At 42.3% G+C, this 16,118-nt stretch overlaps 1 protein-coding gene across 17 annotated transcripts in view; it reads left to right on the forward strand.

The window, feature by feature from the left end:
- RBMS3 (RNA binding motif single stranded interacting protein 3) overlaps positions 1 to 16,118 on the forward strand; it is an 811,389-nt gene that overhangs the window by 519,390 nt on the left and 275,881 nt on the right. The gene's annotated exons all lie outside the window — the stretch shown is intronic.

The following is a 16,118-nucleotide window of genomic DNA, read 5'->3' on the forward strand; positions in this document are numbered from 1 at the left end:
TCATCTTGTTCCTTCATTTGGAATATGCTCCTCTGTTGCCCGATTTTTCTTAAATTGCTATTTTATTTCTGTGTATCTGGTAGATTGGTTGTGTTTCCCAACCTTGCAGGAGACATCTTGTGGGTGGTCTGGTAGTCATGGCTGGACCCAGTCCAGGTGATTATCAGGCCCTGGCCTTCAGAGAGGCTGCTGGATGGCAGGGATGGGTCATGAGGTGGCTAGCGGCAGAACCCAATGGGGCCCTGGGGCTGGCACTGGCACCCTGTTGGATGAAAGCAGGGTCCAGGAATCCCAGGACGGGTGCCTGCCTACCGGTGAGTGAAAGAAAGTTAAAGTGTTAGTCATTCAGTGGGTCTGACTTTTTGTGATCCCACGGACTGTAGCCCACCAGCCTCCTCTGTCCATGGGATTCTCTGGGCAAGAATACTGGAGTGGGTTGCCGTTTCGTCTTCCAGGGGATCTTCCTGACCCAGGGATTGAGCCCACATCTGTCTTGTATGTCTTCTACATTGACAGACAAGTTCTTTAGCACTCGCACCACCTGGGAAGCAGCAAGTGAAGCCAGGCCCTACACGCATGCCATCTCACTGGTGGGCAGAGCCGTGTCCTGGGGTCTGGCCGTAGGGCCCAGGTATGGCTTCTGGGAGAGCGTGCTATGGGATATGGAGCGTCCTGAAGCCTGTGCTGGCCTTCTGGTCTGTGGGCCTGGACTGGTGCTGACCTTCTAAAGGGTGGGTAAGTCCTGCCATAGCAGGCAGCAGGGTTTTGTCGGTTGTCCTGGAACTGATGTGTGCCCTCTGATATGCCAGGCTGGATAGCAGAGTCCCTGGCTGCTGGTTCTTAGGGATTCCAGATCTGGTCCCTGCGTGTTAGTGTGAAGGACTGGGCCCCAGGACCTGTGGTAGACAGGGCTATGTCCAGGTGAGGCTGTGGGCTCAGAGGTTCATGCAGTGCCTATTTGCTGGTGGATGGGGCTGTGTCCCATCCCAGTTAGTCAGGCTCCCAGTACTGGTGCCAACAGGCTGGTGAGTAGGGAGAGAGCTGAGTCCCAAGGCTAATATACTAGAGGGAGGCTTCCACTATGGCACATTCCCGCACCAGTGTTATTAAGGCACAAAGAGCTCCTGGCTTCTGTATCCACAGGGGGAGGCCCAGTTGCCTCCTGTCCCTCCAGGGGACTCTCTAAGATCAGGGGTTGGGTCTGACTGAGGCTCCTTTCAAACGACTGCTTCCGCCCTGGTTCCTGAAGTGTGTGAAATTCTGTGTGCTCCATTTAAGAGTGGAGTCTCTATTTCCTGCAGCCCTCTGTATGTCTAAAAGCAAGCCCCACTGGCCTTCAAACCTAGATGTTCTATGAGCTCCAGCTTGGGGAGTCTAATATGGGTTTCAGACCGCTTGCTCCTTGGGAAGAACTTATACAGTTGCAACTGCCTGCTTATTTATGGTTACCCGTGCCCATGGATGGACAAGGTTCTTGACTCTGCCGTGACTCTGTCCCTCCTGTTTCATTCTGGTTCCTTCTTTTTTTGTTGTTTTTGGTTTGATTTTTTGAGTTAATTATTGGTTTATTATTATTATTCACATTTTATAATTATAGAAAAAATGAGGGCAAGAGAAGTTAAAATCCTATATAAAATCTTACAGAAGATAAGCGGGAGAACCTACCTATAGGTTCAGGTACCCATGAACAAAAGCCCATGTTCTCAAAATCACAGGGATTATAGTGATTTTGGTGTGCTTCTAGGAGGAAGTGAACTCAGGGATTTTTTTTACACTTCTATCTTGGGACAAAATTTCAGATGTGTTTTTTTTTCTTAATTAATTAATTTTTAATTTTTATTTTTGCTTTATTTTACTTTACAATACTGTATTGTTTTTGCCATACATTGACATGAATCCACCACAGGTATACATGTGTTCCCAAACATGAACCCCCCCTCCCACCTCCCTCCCCATAACATCTCTCAGGGTCATCCCCAGCCCTAGCATCCTGTATCCTGCATCGGACGTAGACTGGCGATTCGTTTCTTACATGATAGTATTGAAGGATAATTGCTTTACAATAGTGTGTTGGTTTCTGCTATATGGCATCGTAAATCAGCTATAGGTAAACACATGTCCCCTCCCTTTTGAAACTCCCTCCCACCCTTTCCCACCTCTTTAGGTTGTCACAGAGCCCCAGTCTGAGTTCCCTGAGTCAATCAACAAATTCCCACTGGCTGTCTACTTTACGTATGGTAGTGTGTAAGTTTCCATGCTTCTCTCTCCAGAAGCTCTTGAGATCCTGAGATTCCTTCGACTCGAAAGAAAACCCCTCATTATTATTTTACTTGCAAGCTATACATTCATCTTCTTTGAAAATCCCTTCTTCAGAGTAAAGGTGGTATCTTCGTTTTATATTTAAACCACTGAACTTCAAAGCATTGATTTGAACGCCAGCAGGGTGCAGAGACAGCACAATTACAGGCTTTTTAAAGTTCCAGAAGCACTAGATAGTGTCTGAAATTACAGACCTTTTATTTTATTTTATTATTTTGTTTTTCCATTCTTGTAACATAAAACAATTTTGTAAGATCCACCCCGCTGCAGGCAGCATTTTATAGCCAAGTCATAAACTCCTACAAACAAAAGTTTATGGTGGGAATGCTGATAGTCAGACAGTCAAGAGCCACTGCTGCAGAGCGGGCGGGTGCCAACAGGCTACCTTGCCTTCCAGCATGAGGATCTGAGCATAAATCAGCCTGGGTCTAGAGGGACAGGACTGTGTGTTCACGTTATCCATTTCCCATTTCCAGAAACATGAGACCATTTGTCTAACAAAAATCACATTGAAAGAGTGTAATGAGGGGCCAGGAAAGAGTGACCCAAAATGGAGAAGGGATGAGGAGTGAATGTTCACAATTAATCCAGCTTCAACATCTGGAACAGAGACCCTCTTTAAGGAGTGTCTTTACTGCTCCCTTGTGAGCTAGAGAGCGTGAGAGACTGCTGAGCACAGAGACCTTTCTATTTTGCAGTTTTTTTCACCTCTCTCAGTCCTCTTAATTTGATTCTCATAGAGTTTTGTTTGAATGACTTTCAACATCTGGGCAACCCTGTGTTCTATCGCTTCCTACCAAACAGGCAAGTTTTACAAGTAAATCATTTCAGTTCTTCTTTCTTTTCACTAAGTTAAAAAAAGAAATCATGGTTATAGGAAGACAAATATCAGCCTGACTATTAAAAAATCAGGATAAATGAATTAAAATATCGTTTTTGTAGTTTCTTTTAATTACTTTAATTATCATTGCAATTTTATTCACTTATTTTCCTTTCCGTGATACTTCTTACTCCCTATCTTTTCCCACCAATAAACATAAAGAAAATAAAGAAATTTTTTAAAATTACAAGGCAAATGCCAATACTGTCTTTTTAGGCAACTCTATGATGCTTTAAAATGACCATCAAGCTTATCTAAATGTGATTTTATTGTCTGGGATATGTTTTGATTCCATCTACCTTAATTGCATCTTTGTGTTAATATTTCTCCCTTGCTGTTTTGGCAATTCACTCACCATCATTCTCTCAAATGCATGGAACTAGGAAATCAAGTTTGAGCAGAGAAAATCTCTAAAATGTAAACTTAGTGATTACTAACCTCCAAACTACAGCTGTGTTTGCACAGAAACAGGTTAGAATTGTGTTTGCTGAGGTTGAAAAGAAGGAGGACTGTTATTCCTTTTGGTAATTTTAATTCCTCTCTCAATTGCCAGCAGATGTGATCCAAGGAGGAGAAAACCCCTGGTCCAGCCTCTAGCTCTTTATCTCTATTCTTGTTTTTGTGCTTGTCTTCCTCTCTGTCTTCACATTGCCTCTGTCTTTCTGTCTTTTAACATCAGAAAATCATGGTCATTGCTAAAGAAGGCAAAACACTGTCCTACTCTTCCATATATTTGGTCTCTAGGTTTCAAAACCCAAATCAATCAATCTATCAACTAAATAAACAAATGGCTTAAATTGCACTGGATAATTTCTGGGCTTCCATCTTGCTGTATACATGATTTTATAAAAACATAGAGAAGGAGAAAAACCATACAGTTTCTTGTTTTATTATGCTGAAATTGGACTAACGTTATTCCCAAGACAGAGTCAGTGGAATGAGAGAAGGCGTCTGAGTACTATTCACCCTGTGAGACTAAAATTGGAGAACTTTGTTACCTTGGAGTTGGAAATGGGGGCCATTCCTTGTGCTCAGGGACTGTAGGGTCTCTTCACCCTCTACCTGCTCTAAGTACAAACCATGACAGGCACTCTTGGACCCTGAAGGTTGTGGGGATTTCAGGCAGGCTGTTAGTTTCCAGTCAATAGAGAGAAGTACTTTGCTGTATCATTTGGAAGACATGTGTGACCGTCTTTTATTTAATGTCTTTCCTATGTGCTCTGCTCTCTGTGAGCTGGAGCATCCTAACATGAGCGCTTCCCAGGTGGCTCAGTGGTAAAGACTCTGCCTGCCAGTGCAGAAGACTTGGGTTTGATCCTTGGGTCAGGAAGCTCCCCTGGAGAAGGAAATGGCAATCCACTCCAGTATTCTTACCTGGAAAATCCCATGGACAGAGAAGCCTGGCAGGCACAGTCCATGGGGTCACAAAAGGGTCAGACATGACTTAGCGACTGAACAACAATACCGTCCATGAAGTGCGGTTATACATGTGGCTTTATGGGTCAGAAATCACTTAGCTTGCATCTTTGTTCTGTTCTTCCTATATGTGTCCTTGGGCTAGTCAAACTCTCTAGCTTCCCTTCCTGTTATGTAAAATGCATTCATTCATACACTTATTCAGTTCACCCATTAAGTATGTGGGTACTACTAATATACCAGTGTGAAAGCATTAGTTGCTCAGTCATGTCCAACGCTTTCTGACCCCATGGACTGTAGCCTGCCAGGCTCTTCTGTCCACGGGATTCTCCAGGCAAGAATACTGGAATGGGTAGCCATTGCCTTCTCCAATATGCCAATGATTATTCCGTATGTGATCATTAGAGATACACATTCAGACAAAAAACGTCTCCTTTCACCAACTGGTATTCTGCTGGATTTGGGGACACAATAAGTATTCATCAAATATAAAATATCAAATGATGAATATTAACAATAGTGTTACAAAAACAAAATAAAGCATATGGGTGCTATAGAGAGTGTGAAAAACAATGAGAGGCTTGAGGTGAAGGACAGGAAAGCCCTCTGAGGAGAGAGCTTTAACCTAAGATGCAAATGATGAGAAGGAACCAGCATGCGGGTCCGTGGTGGACCCCGAGAGGAAAGCTCCATCCCAGAAAAGGAAAGGGAGGATAGTCAAGGTCAGGCCAAGTTCCGCATGATTGGGAAAGAGAAAAAAAAATTTAAAAAAAAAAAAAAAGGAGAAGAGAAAAAAAGAAGAGATATGTAACAGATAGTAATACCTAGTAATGAAATATGGCTACAGCTCAAAGAGACTCATCAAAAGTGATAATACAGTCACCATTTAATTAAATGGTGAGACCTGAACATACTACTTATCAATTCCTTCTTTATCTCAATTTTGATTTTGAATTGATTGTTTTTCCATTCTCTTCACCACGTTCCTTTTGAAAACATTGGTGATAAATAGTGAAAAGATAAATTTAGATTATGATGCATCCAGACAAGGATGTTGCCTGGGGGCAGGCAGGTATTCTGAAATAAGCAGCTCCCAGACTAAGTATGAGTAAGCATTTTTTCTTCCATTTATCTTGAAAGACACAGCCTCATGTATAATTTTGTTCCTGATTGCTCATAGTTTTACGAGGTAGCCATCAGTGTGCTGGCTGGAAACAGAGTTTCGTTCCAAATAATCTAACTGAAGATCCTGATGTGGGGGAGTCTTTACAGAGGGTTGACAAAGCTAAGGGAACTGATGAAGGGAAGCTGAGATACCCAGCGATGAACAGGAGCAACCCTTTGCCCCCCAGAGAGAAGGAAATAGATGGGGTCATGTGCCCCGAGTCCAGGGAGACCCAGGGCCTTGCAGGAGGGACTGCCTGGAGGCACCGTAGACAGGGAGGGGTGTAACCCCTGCCAGACAGACATGGCATCAGAGCAGAAAGGATGAATAGGACCAGCCGGACCTCTGTTTCCAACCATCTCATCCTCTGTCGTCCCCTTTTCCTCCTGCCCTCGATCTTTCCCAGAATCAGGGTCTTTTCCAATGAGTCAGTTCTTCACATCAGATGGCCAAAGTATTGGAGTTTCAGCTTTAGCATCAGTCCTTAAAAGGAATATTGAGGATTGATTTCTTTTAGGATGGACTGGTTTGATCTCCTTGAAGTCCAAGGGGCTTTCAAGAGTCCTCTCCAACACCACAGTCCAAAAGTGTCAATTATTCAGCACTCAGCTTTCATTATAGTCCAACTCTCACATCCATACATGGCTACTGGAAAAACCATAGCTTTCGCTAGACAGACTTTTGTTGGCAAAGTAATGTCTGCTTTTTAGTTTGCAGTCTAGGTTAGTCATAGATTTTCTTCCAAGAAGCAATTGTCTTTTAATTTCATTGCTGCAGTCACCATCTGCAGTGATTTTGGAGCCCCCAAAATAAAGTCTGTCACTGTTTCCATTGTTTCCCCACCTATTTTCCATGAAGTGATGGAACCAGATGCCATGATCTTAATTTTCTGAATGTTGAGTTTTAAGCCAAACTTTTCACTCTCCTCTTTCATTTTCATCAAGAGGCTCTTTATTCTTCTTCACTTTCTGCCATAAGGGTGGTGTCATCTGCATATCTGAGGTTATTGATATTTCCCTTGGCAAACTTGATTCCAGCTTGTGCTTCTTCCAGCCCAGCATTTCTCATGATGTACTCTGTATATACATTAAATAAGCAGTGACAATATACAGCCTTGACATACACCTTTTCCAATTTGGAATCAGTCTGTTGTTCCATGTCCAGTACTGTTGATTCTTGACCTGCATACAGATTTCTTAGGAGGCAGGTAAGGTGGTAGTCCCATCTCTTGAAGAATTTTCCACAGTTTGTTGTGATCCACACAGTCAAAAGTTTGGCATAGTCAATAAAGCAGAAGTAGATGTTTTTCTGGAACTTTGTTGCTTTTTTGATGATCCAACAGATGTTGGCAATTTGATCTCTGGTTCCTCTGCCTTTTCTAAATCCAGCTTGAACATCTGGAAGTTCACAGTTCACATACTGCTGAAGCCTGGCTTGGAGAATTCTGAGCATTACTTTTCTAGTGTGTGAAATGAGTGCAATTGTGTGGTAGTCTGAGCATTCTTTAGCATTGCCTTTCTTTGGGTTGGAATGAAAACTGACCTTTTCCAGTCCTGTGGCCACTGCTGAGTTTTCCAAATTTGCTGGTATATTGAGTGCAGCACTTTCGCAGCATCATCTTTCAGGATTTGAAATAGCTCAACTGGAATTTCATCATCTCCAGTAGTTTTGTTCATAGTGATACTTCCTAAGGCCCGCTTGACTTCACATTCCAGGGTGTCTGGCTCTAGGTGAGTGATCACCCCATCATGGTTATCTGGGTCATAAAGATGTTTTTGTATAGGTCTTCAATGTATTCTTACCACCTCTTCTTAATAGCTTCTGCTTCTTTTAGGTCCATACCATTTCTGTCCTTTATTGTGCCCATCTTTCCATGAAATATTCCCTTAGTATCTCTAATTTTCTTGAAGAGATCTCTAGTCTTTCCCATTCTATTGTTTTCCTCTGTTTCTTTACATTGATCACTGAAGAAGTCTTTCTTATCTCTCCTTACTATTCTTTGGAACTCTGCATTCAAATGGATTTATCTTTCCTTTTCTCCTTTGCCTTTCACTTCTCTTCTTTTCACAGGTATTTCTAAGGCCTCCTCAGACAACCGTTTTGCCTTTTTGCATTTCTTTTTCTTGGGGATGGTCTTGATCCCTGCCTCCTGTACAATGTCACGAACCTCCATCCATAGTTCTTCAGGCACTCTATCAGATCTAATCTCTTAAATCTATTTGTCACTTCTAGTGTATAATTGTAAGGGATTTGATTTAGGTTAAACCTGAATGGTCTAGTGGTTTTCCCTACTTTCTTCTATTTCAGTCTGAATTTGGCCATAAGGAGTTCATGATCTGAGCCACATTCAGCTCCCAGTCTTATTTTTGCTGACAGCATAGAGCTTCTCCATCTTTGGCTGCAAAGAGTATAGTCAATCTGATTTCATTGTTGATGGCTGAACTCAAATCTCTAGCCCCTCAGCCATCCCCAGACATTGAAGGATGGACCCCAAAGCTCTAGCCCTCTAATTATAGGGTCCTTCTGTTGCCCAGCCCTGTCCTAACGCTATCTAGGGGTTTCACCTTGAGTCGTCTTATGAACACAAACCCAGTTTTGGTCGAAAGTGGTTCATTATGAGTAGCAGAAGACATTTCTATCACTCATTTCTATCCCCAGAATTGTAGGAGTCCTATGCTAGGAATCCAGGACAGAGACCAAATTTATTTTTGCTATGCCATTGTTGCCATGCAGAAAACACCTCATTTTTCATTTTTTCCTTTCTCTTGAAAGAGGAATGAGGCATTCAAATTTTCATGTGAATTCTCTCAATCTTTAGATGTTGAGAGTCATTTCAAATTTTTCTGAAACTCTTTGCAGCCCAAGCAAATCTATGTGAGGGCTGGATTTGGCCCATGGTCTCCGGTTTGGGGTGACCTGATGCCAAACTTCAGAATAGTCTTTTTTAACCCTGGCTGCACACTGGAATCACCTGGGTAGCTTTGGAAAATGTGTGCCTGGACTTCACATCAAAGCATTTGAGCCAGAAACTCCAGGACTGGGTCCCAAACATTGGTATCAGAAAAGAAAATATAGTTCCCTAATCATTTTAAGGGATCCACAGAGGATAAGATAGTTAGATGGCATCACCAATTCAATGAATATGAGTTTGAGCAACCTCCAGGAGATGGTGAAGGACGGGGAAGCCTAGCGTGCTGCAGTCCATGGGGTCACAAAGATTTGGACCTGACTGAACAACTGAACAACAGCTAATCATTTTAATATACAGTCATTTTTAAAATAAGCCTTTTCAAATTTGGGAATAAATTTAGTTTTATTTCTAGAGCGTACAGAAAGAGCTCTTTACAAAGAGCATACACAGGTTTTATATACCCTATATCCAATTTTTCCCATTGTCAACACTTTGCATTACCATAACATATTTGTCAGAATTAATAAACTGATATCAGTACAGTATTATTAACTAAACTCCAGAGTTTATATGAATTTCACCAATTTTTCCACTGATAATCCCCTTTCTGTTCCAGAATCTGGTCTCTGGTACCATTTTGCCTTTGGTTGTCTTTTTCATCAGTCTTCTCTGGTCTCCGACAGCATCTCAGACTTTCCTTGTTTTCCATGAGTAGTCCCAGCAAGGTATCCTGAAAAATGTCTCCAGATCTAGGTTTCGGTGATGTTTATTTCATGATGGGATCCATGTTATGTCTAAGTTTTGGAAAGAATACCACAGCGATGAAGTACCCTTCTCATTATATCAGCTCAGGGTATAATTTCCATTTCTGAGAACACCTACTCTAGTCATTGGTGGCTGCATGACATGGGGATGGCAGGACCCACCCGGCTTCAACAAGATGAAAGCCGATCAGTGCAGGAAATCGGGAGGGATGACAGGAGGCCAGCCATGGAGCCCCATTTCTTCCAAACAAGCCATTGGACTGAGCGTCAAGGGCTGAAGATCCTTTGCAGGCTCACCCAACAACTCGACTTTAGAGAAGTCATCCCCTTGTTCCTCTGTGTCATGTAAAAGTTGATATCTGAGGCTATTTCTAGTCCTGAATATATGTGATTTTAAATCTTCGGAGTGGGTTTTCATGAGCCAAATGTTGTCCACAGCTCCATTCCATAAGAGGGATGTGCTGTGGTGCTAAGCAAGGAGCCACCAAGATGTCAGCCACCACCTGTCTCAAAGAGAAGAGACAGGAAGGCCAGTCTGTGCATGACTTGACGTTTATGGCTTTTGTCTCTTAAGGATGCCAAGCACCTCAAAGGAAGAAGACAAATTGCAAAAACAGAAGGAAATTCAACTCCTTCACCCCTCTTTCTTCCTGAAACTCACTATGATTCCTTCTGTTACTAGGGTTTAAGAAGCCAGTGACATAATTTGCTTTTTTCCAAAAATCTTTTCATGTTGACCCTTTCCATAAATCTTACTGGAAGCAAAGGTGACTGGCTTGCAAAGCTGTATAAGTCTAAGTCACCAATAAGTTGTACAGATCTTGTGATTGCAAAACCACAAAAATTTCACAATAGTGGAAGCCTCTCATCAACCGTCATAAACAACAGCGCGGATTTGTCTTAACTGCCTGCATAATCGTGCTTATTGCTTGAAAATAATAAACTGAGAGATTCTCCATGGAGGTGAGACAGATAGGTTGAAATGGTTTTATACAATGCTTTTCCACCCTCTGTGTGTTATGTCTGGCCCTGATATTGAAGCAGGCTCTCATCGGATGTAATCTGCCTGTGAGGATTGCATTGGCTATGAAATGAGTACCTCTTAATAGTCGTTGTTAAAAAAGAACTTTTCTCGAAGTCACAATTCGGTGGTGCATTTCAAATGAATGAAGGCAGGTTCCTAGGCACAGAGACAAGAAAGAATGTCAAACGAGACCTTTAATGTGTGTTTCTATTTAAACATCAGACCTAACAGAAAACCCTGAGGCTTTGTACAGTGATTGGAGCCTTGTAGGAACCTAATTAATGCATTGACGGGTGAATGGTTGGCTGGCACTCGAGCTCTTCTGAGGGATGTGAGAGGGTTCAGGTACCAGCTAGAAAGAATGGATGCAGTGGCCCATCCAAAGGGGCCTGGTCAGGCAGCTTTGTCTGGCACGCTGCCTTCTCAGACCCACTTGATAAGGCTCGGGTCACTTTCAAGTGGAGCACGTGCCAGATTTCAGATGGCTTGGGCTGGCATTTCAAATAGGCTAACTGTGAAACTGGAGAAGAAAATGGGCACATTTTTCCTAAGGTGGCCCTTCAAATGCAGTCCCTCCCCCAGAGCTCGTGGGGGAACCTCTCCACTCCCTCCTCAATGGTTATCTCTGCTGGGAAGACTTTGCCTTGTTAAAATGTGCCCTGTATATAAAAATGAAATTGTCACTTCTGGGTGGTGCCGCATAACGTGGTTTGACACTCAGTGCCAGCAGCTACAGAAAACAGATCTTTATTGCATTTATTCCTTCAGAGACAAGAGTCTCTAAAGATTCCTGTAGACATTCACTCAGTTAAATCAGAGTGAGCGCTCTGTGCTGCTGTCTTGCGTTCACACCAGTAGCCCCCACCTGGCTTGATGGTGCTGTAAAACAGTCTCAAGCAAAGACATTCATACTATTAACCAGAAGGGGAGATGTGAGCCTTTCAGACCAGGTGGGTGGACTGGATGAAGGCCCCTGACTTTCTTCTCTGATTTCCTCTGCAGTCCCCAAGTCTTATTTTGTGGCATTAACAAGCTCACGCACAACTAATCCCCATCCAGATTCAGTGTTCATTTAGAATTTCATGTCATTTTCAAGACAAAGAGGAAGGGTTTGATTTGTAGGACTCTGGCAAGCAAGCTTTAGATTCTTAACTGCCTTTTATCTAGATGAGTACCCGGAGAGAGATTGAGCAGGGAGGGGGCCCTGGGGCATAAGCTTTTCATTCTGGTGCTCTCCTGGAATAAAACTTCCATAAAGTAACATCTGTAGTAATTAAGGGCTTACATTTCCTCTCCCATTCATGTCTCCGCTTGGAGGGAAGGTTATCTTCCCTAAGAGACAATGGAGAGTTGGTCCTGTGGGCAGAGAGGAAGCAGAATTTGAATTCTTTTGTTCCTAGAAATGGAAGTTTCCTACTTAAAAGAAAAAAATAAAAATAACAAGTTGGAAGATGTGAAATATTCCCCTGGAAAGAAAACATGAATGAGTCAGCAAAATTGTACTTAGCTGCTCCTCAGGATTTGGAATAGGGAATGGTTCATCTTGTCTTTCTAATCCAAATATCCTCCGATTTGGGGAGATCTGTTGTTGAGTTAAAAAGCAATACCGTGAGAGCTGCAATTTAAGTTTTATTTGGGGGTAAATTGAGGATGGCAGCCGAGGAACAGTACCTCAGGTGGCTCTGGGACACTGCTCCAAAGATGTAGAGGGAAAGGTCATATAAATGTGATCTTGGTGAAGGGGCATCATATGCTATCAAGCATACATTTTTTGCAGATTTTGCTAGTTACAAGGAGCAGTCATCTCCATGATAGATTTCAGTGCTTTTGTAGATATGAGGAGATAGCATTGGGCTAATAACATCAATTCCTGAAACTAACTACCTGAAGACTTATCCTGTCCGTTTTTCTTCCAGCACAGGGCGCCTCATTTCTGCTCTTCACCCTGAGCTCCTTTCAGGGGTGTCTGAAAGTCAGCAGCTGCAACAGCGCCTGATCTAAATCTTGTGGAGTTAGATGGCAAGTGCCAGTTTGGTGTTGACACTGTGATTAAACATGGAACAAAATGCCATTTTTGTTTTTATTAACTAAAATAGTATATTATTAAGCTTAAAGAGTTTTACTTTTGCATTTGGACACAAAAATGAGTCACTCTTCAGATGTTCTTCAAATAATGCTATATGGATCCACTGGGCATCTGAATCATCAATATTATGTCAAATTAATTTCCTGTGCTTTCTTGTCTTAGCAGGACCAGCTATGTAATTTGTGGGTCCTAGTGAAAATTAAAAATAGAAGACCCCCTTGTTTAGAATGTATCGACAGAGACAGCTGAGGTTTAAATCGAGCGAAGTTTTCCAGGCTCAGGGCTCCAGTAATGCATAGGTCTCATGCCCTTGACATCAGTCCTGCTCTGGTTCACCATCTGTATCAATGCAGAAAAATGTGCATCTTCTCTAGGTTTCCTAGGAATGTATGTACCTTCAAAATATTCTTTTTAAAATTTGAATCATAAAATAATTAGAGCACCCCAGGTGGAATGTGCTTTTGAAAACATCTTCAAATAGAGGTGCTATATGATCCAGCAATACCACTCCTGGGCATATATCCAGAGAAAACCACAATTCAAAAAGATACATGAACCCCAGTGTTCACTCAGCGCTATTTGCAGTAGCCAAGACACAGATGCCGCCGGTATGTCCATTGGCAGAGGAAGGGATAAAGAGGATGTGGTGCATATATACAATGGAATATTACTCAGCCATAAGAAAGAATGAAATAACACCAAGGCAGCAACATGGATGAAGCTAGAGATGACCATCCTAATTAAAGCAAGCCAGATCAGTTCAGTTTAGTTCAGTCGCTCAGTCATGTCCGACTCTTTGTGACCCCATGAATCGCAGCACGCCAGGCCTCCCTGTCCATCACCAACTCCCGGAGTTCACTCAGACTCACGTCCATCGAGTCCGTGATGCCATCCAGCCATCTTATCCTCTGTCATCCCCTTCTCCTCCTGCCCCCAATCCCTCCCAGCATCAGGGTCTTTTCCAATGAGTCAACTCTTCACATGAGGTGGCCAAAGTACTGGAGCTTCAGCTTTAGCATCATTCCTTCCAAAGAAATCCAGATAGAGAAAGACAAATGCAACATCACATAGAACTTGAATCTTAAAAAAAAAATGATACAAATAAGCTTATATGTAAAACAAGTAGAGTCACAGAGATAGAAAACAAACTTATGATTACAGGGGGAAATGCATAAAGGGATAAATTAGGAGTTAATAAATACACACTATTATATATAAAATAAACAACAAGGTCCTACTGTGTAGCACAATAAATATATATGATTTTTCTAATCACAAAATCCTAAAGGAAATCAATTTCCTTTAGGATTGGCTGGTTTCATCTCCTTCAGGGTGACTCTGCATGGCATGGCTCATAGCTGCATTGTGTTACTTTTTTTTTTTTTTAATTTTTCCCCCTTCTGTTTGCCATGAAGTGATGGGACTGGAATCTATGATCTTAGTTTTTTGAATATAACTGAATCACTTTGCTCTGCATCTGAAATTAACACAACAGTATAAATCAACTAAATTCCAAAAAAAAAAAAAAAAAAAGTCCTTAAGTTGATAACTCAAATGCTCCTGCCTCACCTCTCAGCTTATCTCCAGGAGTTTCCCCAGTGAAACTCCATCCAGCCCCAGGGCTCTGCTCACTCTGCCCCATCTACAGGTACATGACCTTCCAGCTGCCTACCCCGGACTCCTGCCCTAGCTATTTCTCCAGTGGCATTTCTGGCCTCCTGTGCACACTTCTCAGAGTTTTTCTGGCTGCAATTCCTTTCGCACTGGAATTCCTGTAACTGTAATAAATGTATAACTCATTTGGCAGTTGTTTAGATATATTTTTTCCTTTTCTTGTTTACTCTGCATGTGATACAATCATGAAAACACATATAATATTTGGATGCACAAAAGTTTAACAAATTGTGTCAAAGGGCTTCATTCCAAGAGAGCTCATATTATTGATAAAATAGAGCAGAAAATCCAAAATTACACACTTTGCCTTTTGGACAAATTTTGTACAATTCATACATATTCTTTTCTATGTATGCATGCCATTTCTTAAGTCTATTTTTCCTCTTGTGTACCATTCATGGGCATAATTTCTTTTGAATAGAAATGACCCTTTAATTTTTACCTTTCCCACCCAATGTTACCAAATAATAAAGGTCAGATATAGTTAAAATTTAGGAATGTTGCTGATACTATTCTACTTAGGAGATGGCAAGACTGCTAATGTTGACAGTGTGATGTAGTGTTAGTTGCTCCCTCATGTCCGACTCTTTGCAACCCCATGGACTGTAGCCCACCAGGCTCCTCTGTCCATGGGGATTCTCCAGGCAAGAATACTGGAGTGGGTTGCTCTTCCCTTCTCCAGAGGACCTTCCTGACCCAGGGATCGAACCCAGTTCTCCTGCACTGCAGGAAGATTCTTTACAGTCTGAGCTACAGAGAAGTTCTTCTTTGTCTTTTAGCCACCTCCATTTCGGACTGCTTCTTCCTATTCTAACTACCTAACATTCCCCCCAAGAGATGGGAGGCCCAATTCTTGGGAATAAGGAAGTCAAGGTCTCTCTGGCTACTTCTGCTGAGCTGGAACAGCGAGGGGCATTGCTACTCCCCCTCTTGCTAGTCTCAAGCCTCATAGTCCTTATAGTGGTGTCCATCTAAGGGTGAGTGATATTTTCCATGGTTGGGTTTAGTTTTATATATCCTTGTTGAGTGGGCATGGCAAGTTGTAGTTTGTTGACCTTAACTGGAGGTCTTCTGGATTCTGAGACTGAGCTGCCTGAGCTTTCTGCTAAGTATGTTTTTGTTGCCTCTGTTTCCAGCATGTTGGGCTTCTTGTCATTTCTACTGCACTGGGATTCCTTTGAATTCAGCTTCTACCATGTGAGATTTCGCCAAGTTGGGCTTTTGCTGTGCTTGGTCTCCACCTCGCTGGGACCAAGCTGAGGTTGTTTCAGCAGGGTTAAATGCAAGACATGGCACCAGATATGTCAGGGGAGTGTAATTTCCTCGGTTCTGTCTCGCCGCAGCAAAGATTTGAAACAGCGGACTAGTGTTACAGCTCGGTTACAGCTCAGTTTTATTCAGCAACAAAAGGAAAGTACACCCTCGAGGCTGGAGGGTGGGCCAGCCTCGGAGGTGATTCAACTGCTAATATTGACAGTGTGATGGTATGGTCCCAAATATTGTTCACGAGCTTTTATGTGAGATGACAAAATTTGGCAAAAGAAACCTACTCTATTGATAGCTAGTATGAAAAAATAGGAGGTTATCTAAAATTCAAAAGTAAGAAAGTTCAAGACCTGAGGTTTGTGTATGTGTATTTTCCTAAGACATTTGGGACCTGAAATAACTCCCTTCTGTATCTGTCACCTCATGGATTTTCAATAAAGGTGTCATGATGTAAGCATGAAATGGCATCATGATGGCAACACTACTGTGTGAATCTCTCCCTTAGGCTGCCAGTTGTTGAAAACCAGCACACTCCCTCACCTTGCTTTGTGGAGATTCTCCAGGTATAGCTTAGTATTTGCAGTGCAGGTGGGTGTCACTCAGGCCTCAGCTA

The sequence above is a fragment of the Ovis canadensis genome, chromosome 19, assembly GCF_042477335.2.
Source record: "Ovis canadensis isolate MfBH-ARS-UI-01 breed Bighorn chromosome 19, ARS-UI_OviCan_v2, whole genome shotgun sequence".
NCBI classification, from domain to species: Eukaryota; Metazoa; Chordata; class Mammalia; order Artiodactyla; family Bovidae; genus Ovis; species Ovis canadensis.